Source organism: Bufo gargarizans, chromosome 11 (genome assembly GCF_014858855.1).
Source record: "Bufo gargarizans isolate SCDJY-AF-19 chromosome 11, ASM1485885v1, whole genome shotgun sequence".
Taxonomy (NCBI): domain Eukaryota; kingdom Metazoa; phylum Chordata; class Amphibia; order Anura; family Bufonidae; genus Bufo; species Bufo gargarizans.
Window position 1 is genome coordinate 84769822 of NC_058090.1, and position 22995 is coordinate 84792816.

Sequence of the window (22995 nt, forward strand, 5' to 3'; positions counted from 1 at the left end):
GATCCTATGTTTTCTTCCACGGAATGGTAGAATTAGAAACAATAGAATTTGAAAATTTTAGAATTTTATTTTAGTTAAAATTAAAGTTTTTCATAGATTTTTTTAATTTTGTATAATTTTTAACTAGAGTGTTTCAAATTTTCTAAACTACAAAATGTTGAATTTGATTTTGGAAATTTAGTAAATCTGAAGTTGAATTTTTTTTTAATTTGATTTTTCTACATTTTCTGAAAGGAAATTCTCGTATAGGCCTCACGACGGCAGATGCTACTGTACATAAGTTAGGATTTCACTTGGAGTCACGCCGCGCTGATGCAAAATAAAAAATGTCAGCAGCCAGGGATCTGAGGGTCAGTGAAGGTGGGCTAGCTGAGCTGGCGGCAGTGGATTATAAGACAATTCAACGCCGTCGCGTTCAATATGATATTTTCTTTCCTCTGAATTATTCAAGCGTCTGAATCCGATTTTATCACAATTTGCGATGTGATTTTATTCTTAAAGGAGCAGATCCTGGAAGCTTTCTCTCGAACCACATCACATTATTATATTGGGCTGCTATATAAAAAATGCAAACAGACTTGATATCCATGAATAAAATGACAAATCTACAGTAAAGACTGACAGAGCCTTAGTGAAGAGGGAACTAGAAGGCTTGGACAGTCCTTGGATAGTCTAGTGAACCAGGCAGTGAAGCAGGTTGGTCTTATGAAATTTAACTAAAAGGGGGCATGCCTGACATTTTGGGGGAATTCCTAGGAAGGGATTTCAATGTCCTGACATTTTTTACTTAAGTTGGCCAATGAAGAAAACTCAAGGGTTAAACCAGTGGGTGCTAAACCAGAGTTTATACTGTACAATTCACCTGGTGTCTAACTGAAAAGGACATTCAGGGCGGAGCATTGGGAGAAGAGTCAACTGATCTTGACCAATCAGCACTGCCTTTTGAATTAACTGGCTCAAAGACCATAATGCCCCACCCAGATGTCCTGTTTAGTTGGATGCCAGGCTAAATATACATTTTAAGCCCTTCTTATTTCCAAGATGCTGTAAGCCCGGAAGAAAAAGGTTTTATATCATTTTACGTTATAAACTGAATACGTTTAGGCCCAGTTTAGGGAATATTGACCCAGAATTCAACCCTAGTCAGAAAATATTTAAGAATGTGTAATGCTCTGTGCCAGCCTACGGTCCGAGGTTCAGTACGATGTCTATATTGTTCAGCAAAGGCGAAAAAGGTTGTAAATCAAAAAAAGGAGGGGCCGTGCTCGCACAGCCTCGTCAGTTGCCATGGCGATTCTACTGCACATAGATGGAAGAAAACATACTCTTCCCTCAAGGCTCCCCTCCCATCTTGTCTGTGCATTAAGTGAATTTTCACATTTCTTTCAGGGTTAGGAAATCTAACGCAGTCTGTCAAACCCCACAGAATGGCTTGGCTGGAAAGTGGAGAGGGAAGAGGTTAACGGGAAGGGGGGGGGGAGGGGGTAACGTTACATTACCCTACTTCGTGAGATTTCCCTACCTTGTAACTTCCGGGCGCACCGGAAATGACGTGAGGAGGCGTGCCGGAGTTGTGCCGATCTGCGCATGCGCAAAACGACGGTTTAGGGAAACCTCACAGCGAAGTTCAGCTGGACACCGCGCATGCGCCGGAGAGCCTCACCAGCCTTAGAGTAGGGAAAAATAACGGCCCAGGGCTAACTACAGAACATCCATCCGATCTCCGCGCCTGCGCAGTGCGGGGGTAGGGAGATCTGGTGGCCATTTTTTCTGTTAAATAAATATATATATATATTTATATTTATTTAACAGAAAAAATCTCCCTACCCCCACACTGCGCAGGCGCGGAGATCGGATGGATGTTCTGTAGTTAGCCGCTGGGCCGTGATTTTTTTCTACTCTAAGGCTGGCGAGGCTCTCTGGCGCATGCGCAGTGTCCCGGTGTCCAGCTGAGATTTCCCTAAACCGTTGTTTTGCACATGCGCAGATCGGCACAACTCTGCCGCGCCTCCTCACGTCATTTCCGGTGCGACCGGAAGTTACGAGGTAGGGTATTCTCACGAAGTAGGGTAATGTAACGTTACTGGGGCAATGAAAGACAGCCGAGGAAATGCAACGGGCAGGAGAGCGGTGACAATATCATGGGAGGGAAACGGGCATATATATATGTGTATTAAAGGGTAACTCCCCTCACGCCATAATAATTTATAAGTAACTGCAGTAACTCCTAATCTCCCTCTTCCTCCATATCACATCAGTCTTCACACTGTACGGCCTACTTAGCAGGTCTTGTGATATGGGTGCGACAAGGTGGTCACCCGTAAATGCACGGTGAGCGACATGTACTAAAACAAGCAAAAGTGAAAATAGAGGAGTTCTCAAAGCAACCAATCAGGTTCCTGCTTACATTCTCCACAGATAAATGAGAGCTGGAATCTGACTGGTTGCGATAGGCCACGCCACCTCTTTATCCTAGCAACAGCTTTAACAAATTGCACCCGATGCCTCTCTTCTGGCGTCATCTCTGTGGCTATTTCAGCTGTGACCGTCTTCCTACTTTACATTCATCCCACAGGACGCTCCGCTATAACCTGAGTCACCGTTACTCGGCAGATTTTCTGTACGGATAATTCTCTGTAAATGTTACTGGGGAAATGTTGTGGTATCTGAGGAGGCAAGAGAAGTATTTCCTGTGAGAAAGAAATGTTAGATCCTCCGAGACATTTTAATGTGTAATCAATCCCAAGAGACCTAAAGGTTAGAAGCTCTGGATATACAAGCCCAGGTTATACCAGCTGGACATACAGTACTCACAAAAAGTTTGGGATATTTGGCTTTTAGATGAAATTTATGGAAAACGTAAAAAGTTCTGGCTCCAGTGATATTATATCCCTGCATTTCAGTAGAAGTAGCGATGGTGATTTCCTCATCTCAAACTATTTATTGAAACACAAGCCGACCCCAGTGCTGGGTATACCGCCACAAAATGTCACTGTCTCAATGACTTGTCATGTGGTCTTCAGCATCAATTACAGCTCGACAACGACGTCTCCTGGCGTTCACAAGTCGCCTTATTGTCTGCTGAGGCATGGCATCCCACTCTTCTTGAAGGGCGGCCCTCAGGTCATTAAGGTTCTGGGGTACAGAGTTAAGAGCCTCTACACGGTGACTCAGCTGATCCCATAGGTTTTCAATGGGATTCAGGTCTGGAGAAAGTGCAGGTCCCCTAAAATTAGGCCTGTATTGTTCATGACTGGATTGATAATAGTATTCAAGTAGTATGGTCTTGTCATAGACCATTCATAAAGTGTAGGGCAGTTCTGTATTGACTAGACGCCCCTGCCCACACTGTAACACCACCACCACCAAAGGCTCATCTGGTGACAACAATGGCTGATGCATAGCGCTCTCCTTGACGTCTTCAACATTGTTGGCAGCCATCATTTTTGCTCAACGTGAATCAACTATCATCAGTGAACAGCACTGAGGCCCACAAGTTTCTCGTCCAGCGTAGATGCTCCCTGGCCCATGCAAGAGGGCGCCTGTGTCTGGTGGTGTGGTCAGGTACCCTTGAGGTCGTCTAGCATGGAGTCTGATGTAAACGGTTTTGAATGGTCTGACGTGGCACTTGAGTGCGGGTGCCTCTAACCTCCCTAAAATGTGCCTAGAGTTATGTGGCATTCATGATCTGGTTCTGCAGGGCATTGTTCACTATGAAGATGTATAACTTATACCAGCTGTACATATATAATTATATACAGGAGATGCCCAGGTTATACCAGCATGCTCCATATCACTATATACAAGAAGATGTATAACTTATACCAACATGGTCAGTTATATCCTTTCTACTTGTGTACATATATGTCCTGTGATTATGAGAGGAACATCTTTGGAGACGCTAGAATGACCATAATATGAGTCTCGGTCACCTAGGAGGGCGCAGTAACCTTCTTCTTTAAGCAGGTACTTGGAATAATCAGTTCTTCAGAATGGCATTCTCATTCTGCTCGGCAGGGTCACCACCGACGGTCACAGAACTGCCTGTCTGTCTGTTCCCCGGCTCTGCCTGCACGTTGGAGTCTGATGTTCTGGAAACAAGATGGTAATAGGATGTCTTTCTGCCTTGTTAATGGCACTAGTAGACTTCCGAATCACAATTTTCCACAATGCTTATGTTCAACCTTCTTAAAGGGATTGGATCGTTAATGTTCTGGAACCAGGTGTGGTATAGAGCTCCCCTGATAGGTAGAACACTATAAATAACACGTCTGAGTGATGCTTCAATGTGAAGTTCTTGTGCTTCAAACATCAGGAATTTTTATTTGGTCTGAGCTTGGGGCGCTGTTGCATTGCTGTCTATGAAGAAAATAACTTTTTTGCTTCTAGTGGTGAAATGCGGTACTACAATGAAGAATTAGAGTCTTGATTATTTTTTGCGTTACCTCATAAAGTTTATGAGACGGTAGACTAGGCTTAGGATCTGCAGCGAGATGAAAGGCTAATTCCACCAACAATCAGCAGCCATTCGGAGTCATTTCTCGTAAAACCTCTGGTCCAAGATGCATTGCAGCAATGCTACAGTAACGTATTCGTCTTCTGATCAGCAAAAAGATCTCAGTTTTCCTTCCTTGGTGTTATTTGAACAGTACATAGCTAAAAACGATATCTCCCGTGATGCAATACACACTGAACAAGTAGGGCAGAGCAATAGATGTAAGGTTATGGAGCCTCTAGGCTAAACAACATGTAAGCAATCTCTGGAACCCACCTGTTGGTTCAGCACCTGCACAGTACTGCATTGTAAGTGATGTAGTCTCTACACTATCATTCATCCCAGGACAATAGCACCATGCACAATGCAGCGCTAGAAATAGAAAATATAGAAATTGTGTGGAAACCTCACCAGATGATCTCATATGTAACTTAGAAAAAGTTCTGTGCAGCACAGTTATTTTTATGCTGCCAAGGCTTGCTGTTTGCAGAATTACCAGTGTAAAGAACTGCAGGTCCCATGTTTTCTCTCCTCTTAGGCCTCATGCACACGGCCGTTGTTTGTGTCCGCATCCGAGCTGCCGTTTTTGCAGTTCGGATGCGGACCCATTCACTTCAATGGGGCCACAAAAGATGCTGACAGCACTCCGTGTGCTGTCCGCATCCGTTGCTCCGTTCCGTGGCCCCGCAAAAAAAATTGAACATGTCCTATTCTTGTCCGTTTTGCGGACAAGAATAGGCATTTCTACAATGGGCTGCCCATTCTGTTCTGCAAATTGCGGAAGGCACACAAACGCTTCTGTTTTTTGCAGACTGCAAAAAACGGAACGGTCGTGTGCATGAGGCCATACACTGTCCCTATCTAAAGCTGCAGGCCCTTCATTACCAAGAGTAATGTAGTACTAGGTAACAGATCTGACACAGAGAAACTGCTCTGCTACCCACTGACACCCCACACTCTGCTGCCCAGCATGTGAGACACAATCCCTCCAGAAACACCCCACACTCTGCTGCCCAGCATGTGAGACACAATCCCTCCAGAAACACCCCACACTCTGCTGCCCAGCATGTGAGACACAATCCCTCCAGAAACACCCCACACTCTGCTGCCCAGCATGTGAGACACAATCCCGCCAGAAACACCCCACACTCTGCTGCCCAGCATGTGAGACACAATCCCTCCAGAAACACCCCACACTCTGCTGCCCAGCATGTGAGACACAATCCCTCCAGAAACACCCCACACTCTGCTGCCCAGCATGTGAGACACAATCCCTCCAGAAACACCCCACACTCTGCTGCCCAGCATGTGAGACACAATCCCTCCAGAAACACCCCACACTCTGCTGCCCAGCATGTGAGACACAATCCCTCCAGAAACACCCCACACTCTGCTGCCCAGCATGTGAGACACAATCCCTCCAGAAAAAGCATAAGAAGAATGAGAATTGTAACATTTCATGTAATCATACGCTACACAGAAATCTCAACTACAGATAGTACATTAATAAATGGCCAATCATACTACGATTTGAACACTACATTCCCTGCTGATTCGGTGTGTGCATACTGATAATGTAATGCATTGAAGGAAATGTAGTGCAGTCACTGTGCAGAAGAAGTAACTTACACACTCAAATTACTAAGCTGCTAATGCTATGTGAAGTGTAATATTAAAGTACAAACTCTTCGGCGCAATGTGACTGCACCCCCTGCTAGATCAGCAGCTCTGCCATCAGTATTCAACTGTAATGCATTGCAGGAAATGTAGAGTATGTCATCTTCATAGTTCTACCAAGTGGAGGATTTGCCATAGACTCTACAGGAAAATTTCCCGGTGTGCCGATGCCTCGGAGGGCCACCAGACGGGTACATAATGATCGGATTCCCTCCTACGCACTAGGCCAGCAGATGTAGGTGTCCTCCTGTATTTATGTCCTCAGGACAGTGATGCGATTGAGTACGATACAGCAGGTGGCAGTATTTTGTGCTGCATTGTGGCATTTGGTTCAGCTGGGGCAGTATGTTGCTGCACTTTGGCATTGCTGGTCCTACCTAGATATGTCACTTTGGACCTACCTACAACATGGGGCCACTTTTAGTTCCCATTCCAACCCTGAGGAAAGCAGAGGTGAGAAAGCAGCTTTGGGTGTGACGAGAGTATAAGAATAAAACTCCTACCTTTACCTAACACTTCATAATAAAAAAATGTTATTCAACCTTTTGGCGACCTTTAAAAGGGATGCTGGAAACTGGGAGAAGTGGAGGGGGGGGGGGATACTGCGGTACTGGGAATCGACAGCCACCCTCCCCGATCGACTCACCATTCAGCAGTATGACCTTTACATTCACAAATGTCAACAACATCCTGCCTTGTGATATCCGTGATCTTTATTTCTCCCACAAATTGGGAATATCTGACCCCAATCTTGGTATTTAGTATACAGTCCCTGACAAAAGTCTTGTCGCTTGTGTACAAATTGACCTGAAGTGCCGCTAAAATATATTTCTAATCAAGATTTTGTTACAAGAAATGGGTCATTTTAATCCGTAATAATGTTTCAGTGCAAAACGAAACTGACAAAAAGTATTCTAATATTCACAGCTTGGTAAAGCCCATTGAGTCAATTTTTGCCAAGACGTAAGTGTTGTCGCCTTGTCATATGAGCTTCACCTGTGACTAATAATGGATCAATTAGGTCTCAGGTGTGTATAAAAAGAACCCCAGTACCCTAGACCTTCACATCAACTGCAACTAGACCTCTGCAAAGATGCCTAAGATTCACCCGGAGACTAAAGCGTTGATTATCAAGAGGCTGAAGACCAGATCCACTGCTGATGTGGCAGACACCTTCAATGTGTCTCAGCATCAAGTTCAGAGGATAAAAAAAAGATTTGAAGAGACTGGAGACATTTTGGACAAGGCCAGGTCAGGCCGACCCCGCAAGACAACTGTTCGAGAGGACCGTTTGTTGGCTCGAAAATCCAAGGCCAGGTCATTTTCCACTGCAGCAGAGCTCCACGAGACCTGGTCACCGGAAGTCTCTGTGTCAACCAGAACAGTTTGTCGGATTCTGTCTCGAAATGGCCTTCATGGTCGAATCAGTGCCCATAAGCCACAAGACAATTGAAAAACCACGGCCCACAGCCTGCTAAAAGGATGGACGCGGGAAAAGAGGCAGAAGGTGGATTTTTCAGATGAATCTTCTGTTGAATTACACCACAGTCACCGCAAATATTGCAGGAGACCTACTGGAACCCGCATGGAGCCGAGATTTACCCAGAAAACAGTGAAGTTTGGTGGAGGCAAAATCATGGTCTGGGGTTACATCCAGTATGGGAGTGTGCGAGGGATCTGCAGGGTGGAAGGCAACATCAATAGTCTAAAATACCAAGAAATCTTAGCTACCTCTTATATTCCCAACCATAAAAAAGATCAAATTCTGCAGCAGGATGGCGCTCCATCGCATACTTCCATCTCCACATCAAAGTTCCTTAAGGTGAAGAAGATCAAGATGCTCCAGGATTGGCCAGCCCAGTCACCAGACATGAACATCATTGAGCATATGTGGTGTAGGATGAAAGAGGAAGCATGGAAGACGAAACCAAAGAATATTGATGAACTCTGGGAGGCATGCAAGACTGTTTTCTTTGCTATTCCTGATGACTTCATCAATAAATTGTATGAATCCTTGAAGAACCGCATGGATGCTGTCCTTCAAGCTCATGGAAGTCATACAAGATATTACATTTGGATCTCACAGCACCACTACTTAATTTGCTGACATATTTTTGGATTTACAGTAAAGTTGTTCAATTTCTGTATAGGCGACAAAATTTTTGTCTTGCAAAAATTTGACCTTTCTGTCTTGATGAAATGATAAATCTGTTTTCAGTGAAACTAATTTATTTCAGTGCATTAAACATCATTTGGGAGGACTTTAGCTTTTCATATGAGCTATTTCTAACACCAATTGTTTCATTAAAAGTCAGGTTAATAGCAGGAGTTTCTACAAAATAGAGAAACGACAAGACTTTTGTCAGGGACTGTACAGGACAGGAGAAGTGGTACTGTGCAGTGTATATATATACAGAATAAGAGCAGATACTGAGGATTACACCCGGTATACAGGACAGGAGAAGTGGTACTGTGCAGTGTATATATATATATATATACAGTACAGACCAAAAGTTTGGACACACCTTCTCATTCAAAGAGTTTTCTTTATTTTCATGACTATGAAAATTGTAGATTCACACTGAAGGCATCAAAACTATGAATTAACACATGTGGAATTATATACATAACAAAAAAGTGTGAAACAACTGAAAATATGTCATATTCTAGGTTCTTCAAAGTAGCCACCTTTTGCTTTGATTACTGCTTTGCACACTCTTGGCATTCTCTTGATGAGCTTCAAGAGGTAGTCACCTGAAATGGTCTTCCAACAGTCTTGAAGGAGTTCCCAGAGATGCTTAGCACTTGTTGGCCCTTTTGCCTTCACTCTGCGGTCCAGCTCACCCCAAACCATCTCGATTGGGTTCAGGTCCGGTGACTGTGGAGGCGAGGTCATCTGGTGCAGCACCCCATCACTCTCCTTCATGGTCAAATAGCCCTTACACAGCCTGGAGGTGTGTTTGGGATCATTGTCCTGTTGAAAAATAACTGATGGTCCAACTAAACGCAAACCAGATGGAATAGCATGCCGCTGCAAGATGCTGTGGTAGCCATGCTGGTTCAGTATGCCTTCAATTTTGAATAAATCCCCAACAGTGTCACCAGCAAAGCCCCCCCACACCATCACACCTCCTCCTCCATGCTTCACGGTGGGAACCAGGCATGTAGAGTCCATCCCTTCACCTTTTCTGCGTCGCACAAAGACACGGTGGTTGGAACCAAAGATCTCAAATTTGGACTCATCAGACCAAAGCACAGATTTCCACTGGTCTAATGTCCATTCCTTGTGTTCTTTAGCCCAAACAAATCTCTTCGGCTTGTTGCCTGTCCTTAGCAGTGGTTTCCTAGCAGATATTCTACCATGAAGGCCTGATTCACACAGTCTCCTCCTAACAGTTGTTCTAGAGATGTGTCTGCTGCTAGAACTCTGTGTGGCATTGACCTGGTCTCTAATCTGAGCTGCTGTTAACCTGCGATTTCTGAGGCTGGTGACTCAGATGAACTTATCCTCCGCAGCAGAGGTGACTCTTGGTCTTCCTTTCCTGGGGCGGTCCGCATGTGAGCCAGTTTCTTTGTAGCGCTTGATGGTTTTTGTGACTGCACTAGGGGACACTTTCAAAGTTTTCACAATTTTTCGGACTGACTGACCTTCATTTCTTAAAGTAACGATGGCCACTCGTTTATCTTTACTTAGCTGCTTTTTTCTTGCCATAATACAAATTCTAACAGTCTATTCAGTAGGACTATCAGCTGTGTATCCACCTGACTTCTCCACAACGCAACTGATGGTCCCAACCCCATTTATAAGGCAGGAAATCCCACTTATTAAACCTGACAGGGCACACCTGTGAAGTGAAGACCATTTCAGGTGACTACCTCTTGAAGCTCATCAAGAGAATGCCAAGAGTGTGCAAAGCAGTAATCAAAGCAAAAGGTGGCTACTTTGAAGAACCTAGAATATGACATATTTTCAGTTGTTTCACACTTTTTTGTTATGTATATAATTCCACATGTGTTAATTCATAGTTTTGATGCCTTCAGTGTGAATCTACAATTGTCATAGTCATGAAAATTAAAAAAACTCTTTGAATGAGAAGGTGTGTCCAAACTTTTGGTCTGTACTGTATATACAGAATAAGAGCAGATACTGAGGATTACACCCAGTATACAGTGTCCACTTATGAAGTGTGTGAAGTGATTGTGTTTCGGGTGGGTGTCATGTTGGGGGCTCAGGACCATATATCAGACACCCCCCTCCTGTCCACACAGTATTATGAAGTAGAACAGATGAAGAGGATGTTTTGACCAATATCTTAGGTGAGAAGGAAGTCCCCTCTAAATAACTGTCAGTGAAGGAAGTGCTCTGGTTCTTCTCGCTGTCACCTCTTAATCTGCCGCGTCTCCAGTGAACCTGCTGGATGTAGAGAATCCTGTACAGAGACGTGAATAATACATGAGAATATGTGTGATAGTGTCTGATCCGAAGTGTGACATTGAGCTGCAGGAATGGGGTATCTAAGCCTGTCATGTGGGATACGGTATCACAAAACTTCATAAGTTACCCATACCGTGTGTCAGAAGAATAAAGGGAAGAAAGACACTGTTATGGGGGGCACTGTGAATGTCACTGTTATGGGGGCACTGTGGATGTCACTGTTATGGGGGGCACTGTGGATGTCACTGTTATGGGGCACTGTGGATGTCACTGTTAAGGGGGCACTGTGGATGGCACTGTTATGGGGGGCACTGTGGATGTCACTGTTATGGGGGCACTGTGGATGTCACTGTTATGGGGGCACTGTGGATGTCACTGTTATGGGGGGCACTGTGGATGTCACTGTTATGGGGGCACTGTGGATGTCACTGTTATGGGAGCACTGTGAATGTCACTGTTATGGGGGCACTGTGGATGTCACTGTTATGGGGGGCACTGTGAATGTCACTGTTATGGGGCACTGTGGATGTCACTGTTATGGGGGCACTGTGGATGTCACTGTTATGGGGGCGCTGTGGATGGCACTGTTATGGGGGGCACTGTGGATGTCACTGTTATGGGGGCACTGTGGATGTCACTGTTATGGGGGCACTGTGGATGTCACTGTTATGGGGGGCACTGTGGATGTCACTGTTATGGGGGCACTGTGGATGTCACTGTTATGGAGGCACTGTGGATGTCACTGTTATGGGAGGCACTGTGGATGTCATTTTTTTGGGAGGCACTGTGGATGTCACTGCTATGGGGGGCACTGTGGATGTCACTGTTATGAGGGATCTGTGGATGGCACTGTTATGGGGGCACTGTGGATGTCACTGTTATGGGGCACTGTGCATGTCACTGTTATGGGGAGCACTGTGGATGTCACTGTTATGGGGAGCACTGTGGATGTCCCTGCTATGGGGGGCACTGTGGATGTCCCTGCTATGGGGGGCACTGTGGATGTCCCTGCTATGGGGGGCACTGTGGATGTCCCTGCTATGGGGGGCACTGTGGATGTCCCTGCTATGGGGGGCACTGTGGATGTCACAGCTATGGGGGGCACTGTGGATGTTACTGTTACCTCAATATGTCTTACTATATTGAGGACAGAGCTCACTTGTCATCAGCCGGCTCTGTTGATCACTATGCCAGGCCCGGTTCTTGTGAAGTTTCTCACCACTGTGGAGGATACAATGCCATCATCCGGTGCCCGGTTGGCACAGGGGTCTCGTTCTCATTCACCAGTCTCTCCCGTGGGAGGAAATCCATTGGTCTTCTTGTTTCTTTCAGAGGAAGTCTCTGCAGCTGAGCGGCCTCTTCCTGACGCTGAGTCACCCTGCGGCCTTCTCCTAGGGGGGAGGTTTATTCAGTATTCTGGGAGCAGCACCCGGTCCCTCTGAAAGATCTGCCGGGCTCTCCCTCTCAGAGGGTCAGAGAGTGTCCCCGTAATATGGAGCAAAGCCTCCTACTGTCTGCTGAGCGGTGTATCTAAGCCTACCATATGTGATACTGTCTGCTGAGCTATGTATCTAAGCCTACCATATGTGATACTGTCTGCTGAGCTGTGTATCTAAACCTACCATATGTGATACTGTCTGCTGAGCTATGTATCCAAGCCTACCATATGTGATACTGTCTGCTGAGCTGTGTATCTAAGTCTACCATATGTGATACTGTCTATTGAGTTGATGTATCTAAGCTCATTATGTATGATATTTTCTGCTGAGCTGTGTATCTAACCTATCATGTGTGATACTGTCTACTGAGTCGCTGTATCTAATTCTATCATGTGTGATACTGTCTACTGAGTTGGCGTATCTAAGCCCACCATGCATGATACTGTCTGCTGAGCCTCTTCATTGTGACGGGCAGCTCTGTGTACAGCGGCTCAGGCACATGCGGTGGATACGGCCCTGTGGCGGTGTTAGCGCGGTGCACTGCCCGTTCTCGCCCGTCTGTGTCACATGTGATAAACATCAGGCTCCTGCAGTCAGAGTATCGAGCAGTTTGCAGAGATCACTGTCGCCCTGCGTCCGCCCCGTGTGTTAATCGTACAGACAGCGTGTCTGCCTCCGCCTGGTACAGGTTATGTAATAGGAGGGCCAGGATTCTGCAGTACATTCTCCGTGGCACTCACCGTGGTATTTAAAGGGGAAGTACCACTATTTGGTGTTATTCCTAATCTGAAGAAGACAGGGACCTAGTGCGGAACCAAGCACAGATTTCCTCTGCTTCTCAGTCATGATCTGCGCTACTCTTCACGGTCTGTTGTCACAGTTTGTCACTGGGCCCACCCATATCTACCATAGTCTGTAGAAGCAGGCTTTACCACTACTATGTGTCTTGCAATATAGGGGAAAAATGGTCCTCAGCACATATGGGCCACTCTTTGTCCATAGTGTTGGGAATGGCTGTGTATTACTACGTTGCCCCATCATGGTCAGGATAGACCTGGTTGGCAGTAGTGTCCAGACCACGGTGTCGATAGAAGTGCATGAGTTGATGGTGTATGTGTTAGTCCTCGGGGGCCGTCCCTCTTGTGGGTAAACCCAACCAGTCTCAACTATGGTGTGGGTCCCTAAAGTAATGATCAGGGTAAATGTGTCATTGTAAAATGTGTAAAATGTGCTCAAAAAGGTTGTTACTTCCCCTCCTGCTCATGTGCAAAAGTCCTAAGCTCTCAAAGTCTTGGACTGAAAATTCACCCAAGCAAGTAAACACTTGAATGTGTGGCCTTGCCATTTAGGACCATGAATGTACTGCATGGGGTGGGGTCATCCAATGCTTTATATATTCTTTCTATATGGAAATGTCCTTTAAGATCCTAAAGGAATTAAATATATACACTGTGTTGTGCTCACTGATGGCTCTGAGGGGGCGGAGCATGAAACATGGCACACTATGGCAAGCCCCACCCACGCAGACCCGGCATTAAAAATAAGATCGTTTTATAATTTTTTTCTCATTGCTACTTTAAGACGTATTCCTTTACTTCAGATTAATCCAATTTTACCGTCCAATGCACAAATTAACCTGTCGCTCCGCTCGTTAGCCAATTAATTCCTGTGGCTGACACGCCGACAAAGTTTTGCATGCCAATTAATACACCAACATGAAATAGCCGCGGACGTGTCATCTCATTATATTAGCCTCATTTCTGGTTCCAGGAGTCGGTGGAGCTCACCTGCCGCACACGTCTCCCCAGATGTCGCTGCTCCAGTTTTTACAGTTTCTCTTGACGCCCCTCTGATCCGCCCGTCCCCCCTCTGTCTCCCTTGCAATCAAGTGTAAAGACGAAGTTAATAACTGTTAATTAGTTTTCCTGGAGCTGTGAGCAGGAAGTTAACACATTCACTTCACATCAGACAGATGCAGGTTTACATGGATTCAACCATATTTAGTTATTTTTTTTACTTTTTTTCTTAGAACAGATTCAAAATTAGTACAATGATGAGATATGGAGAACAGACTTTTGGGCAATTCTGCTCATATGCCATAGAAAAAAGGTGCGTTGACCCATCCAACCCCCACCTCATCTCAATTTACATTGAGGTTTTCTAACGGGTAAGCCGCCTGTTTCTCACTTGGTGGAATCATCAGTGTAGGACAGGTACTGCGGTCAGCAAAACGGCATAGTAGTATCACAGCAGAATAATGGCGTTCCTTAAATATTGTACAACGTTACGGTATGTAGACGTCACCCTGTGGACAACCTGTTTCACCCTTGTTTGGACTCATTAGCACAGGACAGGTTGTTGTGGTCTGTATGGAAACTGATCACTCACAATGAGATGGGCCAGAAATAGTTTGACGTATTTTTAGCACCCATCAACCTTCAGATAGCCTGTTCCATCCTTGGTTGGACTTGCTAGAGTCGGACAGGTCCATACGATCTTCAAATGAAGAATTGCAAAAACACCAGATGTGTAGAAATCAGCCTACAGAAAATCAGTTCCACCATGGACTCGTTAGTATAAGACAGGTTTTTTGTGGATAGGAACCCTTTCACCCTTGGTGGCCATCATCACTGCAGGACAGGTTGGTCTATAAGGCAGCTGATGAAAAACGAGAAAGGTCAGAAACATGTTGACATATTTACAACGCTCAGGTCTGTAGACATCAACCTGTAGACAACCCACCACATCTGTGTGTGGATTGATTAGCGTAGGATAGATTCCTGTGATCGGCAAAGGAAGGGATGAAGAAAGGCCAGGTTTGTAGAAGTCAAGAGATATAAAACCAGTTCCTCCCTTGTTTGGATTCATTAGTGTAAGTCAGGTTTTGGTGGTTGGCAAGGAGGACATACAAATGGTGAAGCCTATACCATTATAGAAAACAAAAAAGGTAACAAGGTACCATTGGCTCGAATTTACTTTTAGATTGTGAGCCTTTGGATGACTGGAGAGTCACAGTAAGGGACAAGAAGTGCTAGGTTATAAACTATTTTTGCACGGGGCCCTCTACTGTCTATGACTGTCCCTGGTGGATAAGAACCTGTTTCATCCATGGTTGGACTCACTTGTACAGGTGAGGTTGCTGTGGTCTGTAATGGAATTAGTGTAAAACAATAAGAAGGATTACAAACATCCTGAATTGTTTGCCGTCATCGGCCTACAGACAACCTGTTGTGCACTTTTTTGCACTCCTTAGTGAAGGATAGGTTCCTGTGAAGAACTTCAAACAATTTGTAGAAATGAGGCTACAGAAAATCTCTCTTTCCATCGTTTGGTCGCCACAGGAATTATATCAATAACACAATGAGAAGGGTCACAAAAATGCGTACATTTTCAAAAACTGCCAGATTGTCGACATGAGCCTTCGGACAACCTGTTTCACCCTAGTCTGGATACCCTACTGTAGGACAAGCGCTGGTGACCCAAAAGTAAAAATCTGCACAACCAAAGACGAGTTTAACAAGAGTCAAGTTTGGAGAAAACACGCTGCATGCAACCAGTTTCCTCCTTGTGAGAACTCTTAGGTGTCGGACAGGTAGTCGTGGACAATAAGTGAAGAACTACAAATGGGTAAAATTCATCAAAACTAGTCCCTCGGTGATGTCCCCTCTCCTAGTGACATATAACTGTGTATCAACTGTAGCGACATCTCATCAGGAAACGGAAGCTGTTAATTCATAGCAATGTAGAGAATTCTGATCTCGGCACAAAGGGTGTGAAGTCTGAAGATAAACAGGGACACTGATGGGTGTTGTGTCATTAACACTTCATCACCTCGGCTCTGCCAGTACCGGAGAGTGCGCAGCAAACAGATACTAAGGACACCATGGCAATAACCGCTCATCAAACAAGAGGCATACAATCTGTTACTTCCCTCACATCCTACACCTATCCAGTAATATTACTATTTCATTATAGTTATTATAGGAGTTATATTCTTCTACATAGGAGGCAGTATTATAGCAGTTATATTCTTGTACATAGGAGCAGTATTATAGTAGTTATATTCTTGTATATAGGAGCAGTATTATAGTAGTTATTTCTTGTACATAGGAGCAGTATTATAGTAGTTATATTCTTGTACATAGGAGGCAGTATTATAGTAGTTATATTCTTGTACATAGGAGCAGTATTATAGTAGTTATATTCTTGTACATAGGAGCAGTATTATAGTAGTTATATCTTGTACATAGGAGCAGTATTATAGTAGTTATATTCTTGTACATAGGAGCAGTATTATAGTAGTTATATTCTTGTACATAGGAGCAGTATTATAGTAGTTATATTCTTGTACATAGGAGCAGTATTATAGTAGTATTCTTGTACATAGGAGCAGTATTATAGTAGTTATATTCTTGTACATAGGAGGCAGTATTATAGTAGTTATATTCTTGTACATAGGAGCAGTATTATAGTAGTTATATTCTTGTACATAGGAGCAGTATTATAGTTATATTCTTGTACATAGGAGCAGTATTATAGGTTATATTCTTGTACATAGGAGCAGTATTATAGTAGTTATATTCTTGTACATAGGAGCAGTATTATAGTAGTTATATTCTTGTACATAGGAGCAGTATTATAGTAGTTATATTCTTGTACATAGGAGCAGTATTATAGTAGTTATATTCTTGTACATAGGAGCAGTATTATAGTAGTTATATTCTTGTACATAGGAGGCAGTATTATAGTAGTTATATTCTTGTACATAGGAGCAGTATTATAGTAGTTATATTCTTGTACATAGGAGCAGTATTATAGTAGTTATATTCTTGTACATAGGAGCAGTATTATAGTAGTTATTCTTGTACATAGGGGCAGTTATAGTAGTTATATTCTTGTACATAGGAGCAGTATTATAGTAGTTATATTCTTGTACATAGGAGCAGTATTATAGTAGTTATATTCTTGTACATAGGAGCAGTATTATAGTAGTTATATTCTTGTACATAGGAGCAGTATTATAGTAGTTATATTCTTATACATTTAGAGGCAGTATTATAGTATATATCTTGTACAGAGCAGTAGATTATAGTAGTTATATTCTTGTACATAGGAGCAGTATTATAGTAGTTATATTCTTGTACATAGGAGCAGTATTATAGTAGTTATATTCTTGTACATAGGAGCAGTATTATAGTAGTTATATTCTTGTACATAGGGCAGTATTATAGTAGTTATATTCTTGTACATAGGAGCAGTATTATAGTAGTTATATTCTTGTACATAGGAGCAGTATTATAGTAGTTATATTCTTGTACATAGGAGCAGTATTATAGTAGTTATATTCTTGTACATAGGAGCAGTATTATAGTAGTTATATTCTTGTACATAGGAGCAGTATTATAGTAGTTATATTCTTGTACATAGGAGCAGTATTATAGTAGTTATATTCTTGTACATAGGAGCAGTATTATAGTAGTTATATTCTTGTACATAGGAGCAGTATTATAGTAGTTATATTCTTGTACATAGGAGGCAGTATTATAGTTATATTCTTGTACATAGGAGCAGTATTATAGTAGTTATATTCTTGTACATAGGAGCAGTATTATAGTAGTTATATTCTTGTACATAGGAGCAGTATTATAGTAGTTATATTCTTGTACATAGGAGCAGTATTATAGTAGTTATATTCTTGTACATAGGAGCAGTATTATAGTAGTATATTCTTGTACATAGGAGGCAGTATATAGTAGTTATATTCTTGTACATAGGAGCAGTATTATAGTAGTTATATTCTTGTACATAGGAGCAGTATTATAGTAGTTATATTCTTGTACATAGGAGCAGTATTATAGTAGTTATATTCTTGTACATAGGAGCAGTATTATAGTAGTTATATTCTTGTACATAGGAGCAGTATTATAGTAGTTATATTCTTGTACATAGGAGCAGTATTATAGTAGTTATATTCTTGTACATAGGAGCAGTATTATAGTAGTTATATTCTTGTACATAGGAGCAGTATTATAGTAGTTATATTCTTGTACATAGGAGCAGTATTATAGTAGTTATATTCTTGTACATAGGAGCAGTATTATAGTAGTTATATTCTTGTACATAGGAGCAGTATTATAGTAGTTATATTCTTGTACATAGGGCAGTATTATAGTAGTTATATTCTTGTACATAGGAGCAGTATTATAGTAGTTATATTCTTGTACATAGGAGGCAGTATTATAGTAGTTATATTCTTGTACATAGGAGCAGTATTATAGTAGTTATATTCTTGTACATAGGAGCAGTATTATAGTAGTATATTCTTGTACATAGGAGCAGTATTATAGTAGTTATATTCTTGTACATAGGAGCAGTATTATAGTAGTTATATTCTTGTACATAGGAGCAGTATTATAGTAGTTATATTCTTTATATTCTTGTATAGGAGGCAGTATTATATATATATTCTGTACAGAGGGCAGTATTATAGTAGTTATATTCTTGTACATAGGAGGCAGTATTATAGTAGTTATATTCTTGTACATAGGAGCAGTATTATAGTAGTTATATTCTTGTACATAGGAGCAGTATTATAGTAGTTATATTCTTGTACATAGGGGCAGTATTATAGTAGTTATATTCTTGTACATAGGAGCAGTATATAGTAGTTATATTCTTGTACATAGGAGCAGTATTATAGTAGTTATATTCTTGTACATAGGAGCAGTATTATAGTAGTTATATTCTTGTACATAGGAGCAGTATTATAGTAGTTATATTCTTGTACATAGGAGGAGCAGTATTATAGTAGTTATATTCTTGTACATAGGAGCAGTATTATAGTAGTTATATTCTTGTACATAGGGCAGTATTATAGTAGTTATATTCTTGTACATAGGAGCAGTATTATAGTAGTTATATTCTTGTACATAGGGCAGTATTATAGTAGTTATATTCTTGTACATAGGAGCAGTATTATAGTAGTTATATTCTTGTACATAGGAGCAGTATTATAGTAGTTATATTCTTGTACATAGGAGGCAGTATTATAGTAGTTATATTCTTGTACATAGGAGCAGTATTATAGTAGTTATATTCTTTGTACATAGGAGCAGTATTATAGTAGTTATATTCTTCGTACATAGGAGCAGTATTATAGTAGTATATTCTTGTACATAGGAGCAGTATTATAGTAGTTATATTCTTGTACCTAGGAGCAGTATTATAGAGTTATATTCTTGTACATAGGAGCAGTATTATAGTAGTTATATTCTTGTACATAGGAGCCAGTATTATAGTAGTTATATTCTTGCTACATAGGAGCGCTAGGTCTTTATAGTAGTTATATTGCTTGTGTAATAGAGCAGTATTATAGTAGTTATATTCTTGGCATAGGAGCAGTATTATAGTAGTTATATTCTTGTACTAGGAGGCAGTATATAGTAGTTATATTCTTGTACATAGGAGCAGTATTATAGTAGTTATATTCTTTGTACATAGGAGCAGTATTATAGTAGTTATAGTCTTGTACATAGGAGCAGTATTATAGTAAGTTATATTCTTGTACATAGGAGCAGTATTATAGTAGTTATATTCTTGTACATAGGAGCAGTATTATAGTAGTTATATGTCTTGTACATAGGAGCAGTATTATAGTAGTTATATTCTTGTACATAGGAGCAGTATTATAGTAGTTATATTCTTGTACATAGGAGCAGTATTATAGTAGTTATTTCTTGTATATAGGAGGCAGTATTATAGTAGTATATTCTTGTACATAGGAGCAGTATTATAGTAGTTATATTCTTGTACATAGGAGCAGTATTATAGTAGTTATATTCTTGTACATAGGAGCAGTATTATAGTAGTTATATTCTTGTACATAGGAGCAGTATTATAGTAGTTATATTCTTGTACATAGGAGCAGTATTATAGTAGTTATATTCTTGTACATAGGAGCAGTATTATAGTAGTTATATCTTGTACATAGGAGCAGTATTATAGTAGTTATATTCTTGTACATAGGAGCAGTATTATAGTATATTCTTGTACATAGGAGCAGTATTATAGTAGTTATATTCTTGTACATAGGAGCAGTATTATAGTAGTTTATTCTTGTACATAGGAGCAGTATTATAGTAGTTATATTCTTGTACATAGGAGAGCAGTATTATAGTAGTATATTCTTGTACATAGGAGCAGTATTATAGTAGTTATATTCTTGTACATAGGAGCAGTATTATAGTAGTTATATTCTTGTATATTTCTATGAGGCAGTATTATATATCTTGTACATAGGAGCAGTATTATAGTAGTTATATTCTTGTACATAGGAGCAGTATTATAGTAGTTATATTCTTGTACATAGGAGCAGTATTATAGTAGTTATATTCTTGTACATAGGAGCAGTATTATAAGTTATATTCTTGTACATAGGGCAGTATTATAGTAGTTATATTCTTGTACATAGGAGCAGTATTATAGTAGTTATATTCTTGTACATAGGAGCAGTATTATAGTAGTTATATTCTTGTACATAGGAGCAGTATTATAGTAGTTATATTCTTGTACATAGGAGCAGTATTATAGTAGTTATATTCTTGTACATAGGAGCAGTATTATAGTAGTTATATTCTGTACATAGGAGCAGTATTATAGTAGTTATATTCTTGTACATAGGAGCAGTATTATAGTAGTTATATTCTTGTACATAGGAGCAGTATTATAGTAGTTATATTCTTGTACATAGGAGCAGTATTATAGTAGTTATTCTTGTATAGAGTATTATAGTAGTTATATTCTTGTACATAGGAGCAGTATTATAGTAGTTATATTCTTGTACATAGGAGCAGTATTATAGTTATATTCTTGTACATAGGAGCAGTATTATAGTAGTTATATTCTTGTACATAGGAGCAGTATTATAGTAGTTATATTGTACATAGGAGGCAGTATTATAGTAGTTATATTCTTGTACATAGGAGCAGTATTATAGTAGTTATATTCTTGTACATAGGAGCAGTATTATAGTAGTTATATTCTTGTACATAGGAGCAGTATTATAGTAGTTATATTCTTGTACATAGGAGCAGTATTATAGTATATTCTTGTACATAGGAGCAGTATTATAGTAGTATTCTTGTACATAGGAGCAGTATTATAGTAGTTATATTCTTGTACATAGGAGCAGTATTATAGTAGTTATATTCTTGTACATAGGAGCAGTATTATAGTAGTTATATTCTTGTACATAGGAGCAGTATTATAGTAGTTATATTCTTGTACATAGGAGCAGTTATAGTAGTTATATTCTTGTACATAGGAGCAGTATTATAGTAGTTATATTCTTGTACATAGGAGCAGTATTATAGTAGTTATATCTTGTACATAGGAGCAGTATTATAGTAGTTATATCTTGTACATAGGAGCAGTATTATAGTAGTTATATTCTTGTACATAGAGAGCAGTATTATAGTAGTTATATTCTTGTACATAGGAGGCAGTATTATAGTAGTTATATTCTTGTACATAGGAGGCAGTATTATAGTAGTTATATTCTTGTACATAGGAGCAGTATTATAGTAGTTATATTCTTGTACATAGGAGCAGTATTATAGTAGTTATATTCTTGTACATAGGAGCAGTATTATAGCAGTTATATTCTTGTACATAGGAGCAGTATTATAGTAGTTATATTCTTGTACATAGGAGCAGTATTATAGTAGTTATATTCTTGTACATAGGGCAGTATTATTACGGTAGTTATATTTTCTTGTTACATCGGAGAAGTAATAAGAGTTATATTCCGGTACATAGGAGGGCAGTATTACAGTAGTTTATTCTTGTGACATAGTGGCAGAGTATGAATAGTAGTTATATTCTTGTAATAGGAGCAGTATTACAGTAGTTATATTCTTGTACATAGGGCAGTATAACGTAGTTATATTCTTGACAAGGAGGCAGTATTATATTAGTTAGATTCCGTACATAGGATGCAGATTACAGTAGTTATATATTGTACATAGGAGGCCAGTATTTATATAGTTATATTCTCTGTACAAGGAGCAGTCTTTAGTAGTTATATTCCTGTACATAGGAGGCAGTATATACGTAGTTATTCTTGTACATAGGAGCAGTATTATAGTAGTTATATTCTTGTAATCGGAACAGTATTATAGTAGTATATTTCTTGTCCATAGGAGGCAGTATTTAGTAGTTTATATTCTGTAATAGTAGGGCCAGTTTTATAGTAGTGTATATTCTTGTACATAGGAGCAGTATTATAGTAGTTATATTCTTGTACATAGGATGCAGTATTATAGTAGTTATATTCTTGTACATAGGAGCAGTATTATAGCAGTATATTCTTGTACATAGGGGGCAGTATTATAGTAGTTATATCTTGTATAAAGGAGCAGTATTATAGTAGTTATATTCTGTACCATAGGAGAAGTATTATAGTAGTTATATTCTTGTACATAGGGAGCAGTATTATAGTAGTTATATTCTTGTATAAAGGAGCAGTATTATAGTAGTTATATTCTTGTACATAGGAGCAGTATTATAGTAGTTATATTCTTGTACATAGGGAGCAGTATTATAGTAGTTATATTCTTGTACATAGGGGCAGTATTATAGGAGTTATATTCTTGTACATAGGAGCAGTATTATAGTAGTTATATTCTTGTACATGGGAGCAGTATTATAGTAGTTATATTCTTGTCTATAGAAGCAGTATTATAGTAGTTATAGTCTTGTACATAGGAGCAGTATTATAGAAGTTATATTTTTGTACATAGGAGCAGTATTATAGTAGTTATATTCTTGTACATAGGAGCAGTATTATAGTAGTTATATTCTTGTACATAGGAGCAGTATTATAGTAGTTATATTCTTGTACATAGGAGCAGTATTATAGTAGTTATATTCTTGCACAGAAGGGGCAGTAT

General features: G+C 40.3%; 1 protein-coding gene across 1 annotated transcript in view; it reads left to right on the plus strand.

The window, feature by feature from the left end:
* The window catches only part of PEA15 (proliferation and apoptosis adaptor protein 15), a 51090-nt gene that overhangs the window by 23106 nt on the left and 4989 nt on the right, over positions 1-22995 (plus strand). The gene's annotated exons all lie outside the window — the stretch shown is intronic.